The sequence below is a fragment of the Desmodus rotundus genome, chromosome 9 (genome assembly GCF_022682495.2).
Source record: "Desmodus rotundus isolate HL8 chromosome 9, HLdesRot8A.1, whole genome shotgun sequence".
Lineage (NCBI taxonomy): Eukaryota > Metazoa > Chordata > Mammalia > Chiroptera > Phyllostomidae > Desmodus > Desmodus rotundus.
Genome location: NC_071395.1, coordinates 66,789,040 through 66,797,385, shown reverse-complemented (window position 1 = coordinate 66,797,385; position 8,346 = coordinate 66,789,040). Strand labels below are relative to the sequence as shown.

The following is an 8,346-nucleotide window of genomic DNA, read 5'->3' as shown; positions in this document are numbered from 1 at the left end:
CATTTCCTGGGACTGGAGCAGAGCCTCCTGGGACCCTGTCTGAGTGATACCCCTCAGGGTAGGCATCCTCTAGGGTGGCATGGGCACAGGGTATATACTGGAGTCAGAAATAAACCACTGAAAACTCACAGAAGAAACCAGCACACATCTACCAGGGTCAAGACTTAAGAGTGTTAATGGTAACTACAGAGTTTCACAAAATGTTAAATAGCTGCTGTCTCCCATCTACCAAGGTTTATTACCACTATTTTCACTGTTTGTGTAGATAGATTGAAAAAAATTCATTTCATAATTTGCTGAGTTGGGCAGGATGTGCTCAGTCCTGCCCATGGACGGCATTATGCAGAGAGACCTTAAGCATTCTATCCACCAGGAACTTCTGTGATTGCTAAGGTGTTGTTGTCTGCTACAGAAGATCACCTTTGTGGCAGCCTCTATCAACAGGAGTTGAGGAGTAGAGTCTTACTGATTAAATCAGCTCCCATCTCACAACTTTGACCCTCTCATTCTTTCCAGGTCCCTTTGGGCAAATACTTTTTTCATAGTCTTATCTCCATTTGTTCTTTACTTTCTCTCACCTGATTCTCTCACCTGCCATCCTACCATCAGAATGAGTTTGGCATGTAGTAAATTCCTTCAATCTTTAATCCCTTTAACTGCTCTAACTAGGGCTTTCTTTGTACTAGACTCTAGCTCTATAAACTGGATCAAATCCCTCCCTATCTATATCACATGTGGTTTGCATTAATATCAGGAAGAATGTTCCATGCCAACCTTTAAGCTGAGCCCAGTATGCTACACAATGCAAAGGTACTCATTTCTTTTCCTCAGCTCTGAAGTTCCTGTTCTTACATGTGAATGTCCTGATTCTTTCTATACCGGTTTCTAAGGTAAGTCAGAATAAACCTAGAGCTGAGCAGACAGCTTGAGCAGCTTGTGGCTAGGAACACAGTGTGTCAGGAAATGAAGCAAGGAGGCAAAGGTGTGGTTAGTCACAAAGTCAGACCAAATGACATTACTTAGGCAGATTATAGGGTCCATGGAGACAAGTCTGGATTGACAACATCCAGAAGTCAAAGACAAGGGTGACTGAAGTATGGGATTGTCAGTGACATCTGGCAATTTCCTAGTGGATATACTGGGTTCTCCCCTCTCCACTCTTTTTAATCTCAATTTTTTTTGCCCATGTCTTACTGGATGGAGTTTGAACTTGTGGGAGCAGAATTAAAAGCTCCTATTTTTTCATCGTGGGTCCAGCTGGGATCGCTACTTCTAAATAGTAAATAGAATAAGAGCAGCTGAGGGATCTTCTCCTCTGTTCTCTTACAAGGTCAAAGAAATAAGGATGTGACCAATGGAGAAAAGAACTAAGGTGACCACTTGGGGCTTTGTCTAGGTCTTAAGAAGTTGGAACAGGTACTCCCAAAATTTTCTTTGAATTCCAAGATTAAATTAAATTGAAAATGAATTAAGATTTTCTGCACTGCATTTGACATTTCTTTGACAATCCTATACATTTGTTTATGCCCCTGGTGAATCATATTAAATTCTTGGATTTGTGTTCAGGGGGTGAAAAAAGAATCAAATTGCTTTACTATGTTTAAAATTCTATGTGTTAGAAAACTTTAAAAATTAATATCTTCTATTTTTCATAAAAAAGTATTATAGGTTGTGGAAATTACTGGTTGAAACAATATTGTTGAGTGGTAATAATTGGAGTCACTGGTTTCATTGCAGTATATATGTATATATATGCACACACACACACATATATATATATATTTATATTTATATATATATATTTTTTATTTCCTAATATTTTTTATTTGGACTACCAGCAAAAAGAAAAAAATACCTTGCTATTTGCTAAATTCTTTTATATCTCATCCCACCTTTTCTATTACAGCCCTTCAGAGCACTGCCACGTGTGGCCCAAAGCATAAGGCAATGAGTGATGTATCTGCCAGGTCTTCAGTGGAAGTTGAAATCTCAGGACACTCTGGGAAGGCTCCCTTATGCCTACTGGCAACCCCTTGGCCTCCGATCCCTGGGTCTGGTTCAACAGCACCTTTCCCCTCAGCATCTCAGTTATAAAGCATGACCTACTGTGGAACAAGGGGGTCTCTGAGCGTGAGCTAACTCCACTTTCATTTCTCTGTTGAAAGAAGGTCAATGTGTTATCCATTCTTTTTTTACTTTTTAGTGATCTTACTATCTTTCTTAGATGGTAAGATAGAAGCACAGATAGGCAAAAATGTTGTAACAACGAACACCATTAATTTCAACCTGAAAATGTGATAGAAGCCTATGACCCTCTTTTGCTTCTATGCTACTGCTTAACCCACTAAAACTGCATTTATTGCCAAGAGTGTAATGACAAAATCACTTCTCTTAATTGCTTTTGAATGTAATGAAGCAGAAGAGAGAAGGTAGGTCTTTGGATCGCTAGCCTCATCAGTAGCTAATGAATCTAGCATTCCATCCCTGGATACCAGTGGTTTTAACTAGCAGTAAGTACAGGATTTATTGGGGCTGATGGCTATGACATAGGAGGCTGGTGTGCAAAAGCTCCCTCGAAGTCGGAGCGCTGCATGCCCACTGGGGCAGCCCAGTACTGCAGAACAGATGCATTTCCTGCCCTGGTTATTTCACTTGGGTTCTGTAACCAAAGAGGTCCCCAATGACAAATTCCTCTAACACTTATAAAACCACATTTCCCAGGAAGGTCTTTCTGAGGTGAAGTAAAAGTTAACAGGAAGCACAGTGAGGGGCCGGAGTCGTGTTGTACTTGGGAGGTTTGTTATGATTCACACAATGCTGTGGACCCTGCAGACACATCCACTCTACCATGATGTGGTAAATGCAGAGGGAGGTGAGTTTGCCAGTTCCTGTGTATGGCTTCTTTTTGGAGCAGAGGCAAAATGCCACCCAGAAAGGCTGTGTTGGTGGTAAAAGGTATCTTGCAAGCCTCACCAGGAGGGTAACTGTTTGCAAGTCATAACTAACATTAATATCAATAATATTAGTTAATATCAATCATTTAATATCATAACTAATAATAATCAAGTACCTAACACATACCACTCACTACTCTAAGAATCCAACACACAGAACTTTATTGAACCTTCACAACAATTCTACAGATTTGATGCAATCATTACCCCTATTTTATGAATAAAAATAAAGCAAATCAAAATAGCTATAATCTGGTTCCATGATCTTAGTGAACCCAGGTATCTTCTGGGTACTGCATTTCCGTTTTAGGACTGAGAAACTAAAATGTGATGAAGTTAAATGTACTGTTAAAAAAGTAAGTTGTCATTTGAGATCCCAGTGACCCTCTCCAGTTTCCTCTCCAAGCCTCTTTTCCCACTTATTCCTTTATATTCCATAGGACATAGGAAATAGGTTTTGTCACCTGTACCACCTTCAATCAATTGGTAGTAGCTTCCCAAAACATGTGGTTGGGGAGGAGTCTCAGGAGAAACTGGGGTTCAATATGTCAGAGTACTACGATCAATTAATGATGTCTTCCGTGGGTACAGGAGGAAGCCTATAGGTAGGTGAGCCAAGTAATATCCACTCCATAGTGGTGTCATTGTACCTCTGTCGATACTTCAGTAGGGACCTGAAACCATAAATTAACTCATTAACATATATTCTGAGAAGCTCTTTTGTGGTAGCACTGTGCTGTCTCCTGCCCTTACCCCATCGATAATAATCCCATCCATTCTATGAAGCTATGGTCAAACACTACTGCACTGAGGAATGTGTTCACTGTTTTGAGGCTGGAGATTCTAAGAAGAGTTTCAATAGTTATTGGCTCCCAGTCAGAATTACTTTACTTAAATCTCAATGTAGAACTGATCTAACTCTATATCATTATATCCTAGGTTTGAGAACGTCTTTCTCTTACCACTGAGGCAAGAGGTGGGACTGAGGAGATGGCTGAGGGTACCAGCTGCCCAGGCTCTGTCAATTTGGCCCAGGAGGTAAAGAACTAGGAGAAGCGGAAGGAGGCTGTGTGGAAAGGCTGTACATGTGTATGATAGTGACCAGAGGGGCAGCTCAACAGGGGTTTGGGGTGTGTAAGTTCTGAGCTCTTCTCTCCCAGAGGGCATCCATTTAACCAGAGGTGATACAGTGAACAGCAGGGTGGGCCTATAGCTAGAGGCGTCAGTCCTGGAACAGGGTGAAAAAGGGGTGCACCAACAGGGTATGAGAAAAGGCGAAGAAAAGGCAACAGACTCTACAGTGTCTGGCCTGTGTGTTTTATTTTGCTGTTGGTTTTACTGGAATGTTCTAGTTGTAGCAAGGCTGGGATTGGTTATAGCCTGAGCTGGTTGGAGGGTTGGAGAAGAGGGAAGAAAAGAGGAAAAGGAGAGAAGGTGGTAGAGGAAGCCAAGAAAATCATGTGGAATGCGAGAGGAGAAGGTCTTCTAAGAAGAGAACATGAAGAGGGGATCTCATAAAAGGTGCACAGGAAAAAAAAACATGTGATGGGGACTTCCCTTAGCAATTAGTAAGTTACATCCAAAGCCCGTAGTTCTGTAATTCACCATTTTGGAAGCAGATTTGATGATAACTTCAGTTCAACAAAGAAAGTATTCTTCAAGAGACTATAAAGAAAACGTATCGAGGGAAAACAGGTCAAGAGTGTAGTAAATTCAAGTTATTCTACTCAGTCAGAGGAGAGTGAAGGCCTTGCCTTATTTAGGAATTAAAAGTCACCACATATTGATTAAAAAAGCCCTTCTATAAACGGCTACTGATCTCAGCAAAGGTAGTTGCTAGGTCTGTGAGGAAAGCACAGGTAAAGTTCTGAGTGGTTCTGTGCTTGCATGTCAGCAGTGAGACATGATGGCTGGGGGAGGTGCCAATGATACAAACTTGGAGGGGAGGCTGTCCCTAGACTTAGACGCTAGAGCTGAAGGGAACCTTAGTGCACACCTGCTGCAGTCTCCTCATTCATCAGGCTGGGAAAAAAGTGGTAGATGTTAAGGTGCCCCTGGTGACCCCCACCTCTACATGCCTCTGTGTAACCCGCCCCCCTTAAGTGTGGGCAGGACTTGCTTCTAGCCAACAGAATATGGCAGGGGTTATGAGGGTCACTCCTGTAATTTTATGTTACATCATAGAAGATTCCATCTTATTGGCAGGTTTGCCCTAGAGACTCTCCTTACCAGCTTGATGAAGTAACATCATCTCCATGTGGAGTTTTTGGGGAACTCCATATGGTAAGGGACTGTGCTGGCCTCCAGGAGCAGTGGGCAGCCTCTAGGTGCTGAATGTAGCCTCTGCGAGCTGAAAGTGGCCCCCTGCAGGAACAGAGTGCTCAGTCTTATAACCTCAAAAAAAAAAAAAAAAACAAACTTCAACCACCTGAGTGAGTTTGGAAGCAGATTCTTTGTCAGACAAGTGTCCAGATGAGAATGCAGCCTGGCGCTGCAACTTTCTGAGACTCAGATCAGAAGGCCCAGCCAAGTTCACTTGGACTTCGGATCTACAGAAACTGTGACGTGGGTTCATGGCAATTCATTCTGCAGCAACATGTAGCACACACACGAAACCCAGGAGGGAGAAATTATCTGTCCATGGTAAATTCAGTGTAGACCAGAAAATATTTGTTTTATGCCCCATGCATTTATGGGATTGCTTGGGATTGAACTGTGTCCCCCCAGAAAGATATGCTGAAGTCCCGACCCCAAGTACCTGGTAATGTGACCCATTTTAGTCTTTGAGGTTATATTATTTTAAAACACTAAAATTAAAAATAGAACTACCATATGATCCAGTAATTCCACTTCTGGGTATTTGTCCAAAGCAAACAAAAGTACTAACTAAAAAAGGTATATGCACCCCATGTTTATTGCAATGTTATGTACAATAGCCGAGGCATGGAAACAACCTAAGTGTCCATCAGTAGATGAATAAAGAAACTGTTCATATATATGAATATTATATAATATATATTATTCAGTCATAAAAAAGAAGGAAATCTTGCCATTTGTTACAATGTGGTTGGACCTTGAGGGCATTATCCTAAGTGAAATAAGATACACAGAGACAGACAAATACCCTATGATCTCACTTACTTGTAAATCTAAAAACAAACAAAAAAGTTTGTAGCTACAGAGAATGGACTGGTGGTTGTCAGATGTGGGATATTGTGAAGGGGATTCAAAATAGGTAAAGGGCGCCCAAAGGCACCAACTTCCACTTATAAAGTGAATAAGACATAAAGGTGTAAGGTACAGCATGGTGACTATAGTAAATAATACTGTATTGGTAATTTGAAAGTTGCTGAGAGAGTAAATCATAAAAGTTCTCATCTCAAGGGAAAAAATCTTGTAACTGTGTAGGGTGATGGACGTTAACTAGACTTATTGTGGTGATCATTTCAGAATGTATAAATATTATACATCTGAAACTAACATAATGTTACATGTCCATTATACTTCAATAATAATTTTTTCACAAAGGTAAGGCTAGACTAGATTAGTGTGAGCCTCAAATCTAATACTTTGTGTTTTTATAAAGACAGGAAAATTTAGAGTCAAAGGGGCACAGGCACATAGAGGGAAGATGACTATATGAAGACAGACACAGAAATTCCAGCTAAAAGCCAAGGAATGAGAAGACTTCTGAAAACCACTGGAAACAAGGAGAAAAGCAAGGAAAGGAGTCTCTTTCAAAGCATATAGAAGGAAATGATCCTGCCAACACCTTGATTTGAGACTTCTGGACACCTGAACTAGGAGAAAATACGTTTCTGTTGTTTTAAGCTGCTCTGTGGTAATTTGTTAGGGCAGCAGCAGGAAACTAAAATAGGTACCTTGGAAGGTAAGCTTAGAGGTCCCAGTTCTCAGAGTCCTATATCTGAGTTCCTTAAAGTGATAAGATATCAGGCCAGAGTTAGAGATGTACGGGATGAAATGAGACCTGTGGTGAGGAAAGGTGTGTGTGAATGTGTGTACACATGCTCATTTAAACCACAATAATAAGTAGGTGATGGGTACGGCAATGCTAGATAATACATGGTAGAGACATAGTCATTGATTTTATTTTGGAACTATTTGGGCCAAACATTTTGTCAATCCCACTTATGGGGACATATCTCACATAAGAACAAAATTTATTCTATGTTATAAACCTAGTTCTGTAAGCGAACAAAGAGATAAAATTGAATTGTGAAGAAGTCAATTAATCCAAAGGAAGGCAGAAATAGATAAAGAAATGAACAAAACCAGATCGGCCAAATAGAAAACAAATGATAGATTTAAACCTAACTATATCAATAATCACATTAAGTGTAAATGGTCTAAATACCTCAACTGAAAGGGAGATTGTCATAATGGATAAAAAAATACCAAGATCCAGCTACATGTTTCCTATAGGAAAAATATTTCAAATATAAAGACACAAATTGATTGTAAGTAAAAGAGCAGAGAAAAGCTTACCATACAAATACTAATCAAAATAAAGCCTAAATGACTATATTAATATTACAGTACATTTCCAAGAAAATAATGTTACCAGGAATAAAGAAGACTATTTCATAATGATAAAGATGCCAATTCATCAAGGAGACATAATAATCTTAAATATGTTTGTACCTAATAACAGAACCTCAAAATATATAAAGCTAAACTTTATAGAACTCTAAGAAGAAATAAGGAATTTTTGGGAGTATTCAATATATTTCTTATTTTGAATATGGTAGTAGTAGGTTCATTGGTTTTTACATATCTCAAAACTTATCAAATATATGATTTAAATATTTACAGTTATTATGTTTAACTGTGTGCCAATAGAACTGTTTAAAAAGTATATTGGGCCCTGGTTGGTGTGGCTCAGTGGAATGAGCACAGGCCTGAGAACCAAATGGTCACTGGTTTGATTCCCAGTCAGGGCACATGCCTGGGTTGTGGGCCAGGTCCCTGGTAGGGGGCACTTGAGAGGCAACTACACATTGATGTTTCGCTCCCTCTCTTTCTCCCTCCCTTTCCCTCTGTCTATAAATAAATAAAATCTTTTTTAAAATCTTTAAAAAAATAATAAGTGTATTGGAAATCCAAAAGAAGAAAATAAACTACTTAAATAATTAATAAACTAACATTAATTTTTTGCTTTATCAGAAAACCAACTCCCTCTTAATGTCTTGTTTTGGCACCAAAAAGAACTTTTAGACATAGCTGATTTTAAGGAAGAAAAATAATAAAGTTTAAAGTTTTAACAATTTTTATTTTAATTTAATGTTGAAATATTGTTTACCACATCGGTATTATTAAGGTCCTAAAGTAATATGCTTTATAAATAAGCATCAGTGATTGGCAACAACTGAGG

General features: G+C 39.3%; 1 long non-coding RNA gene across 1 annotated transcript; it reads left to right on the top strand.

Moving 5' to 3' along the window:
- The first annotated feature begins 1,327 nt into the window (after nucleotides 1–1,327).
- On the top strand, nucleotides 1,328–8,089 carry LOC123480238 (uncharacterized). Its single transcript, XR_006656156.2, has 3 exons — nucleotides 1,328–1,416; nucleotides 3,894–3,992; nucleotides 6,541–8,089. It is a non-coding gene; the product is annotated as an uncharacterized lncRNA (long non-coding RNA).
- The last annotated feature ends 257 nt before the right edge of the window (nucleotides 8,090–8,346 follow it).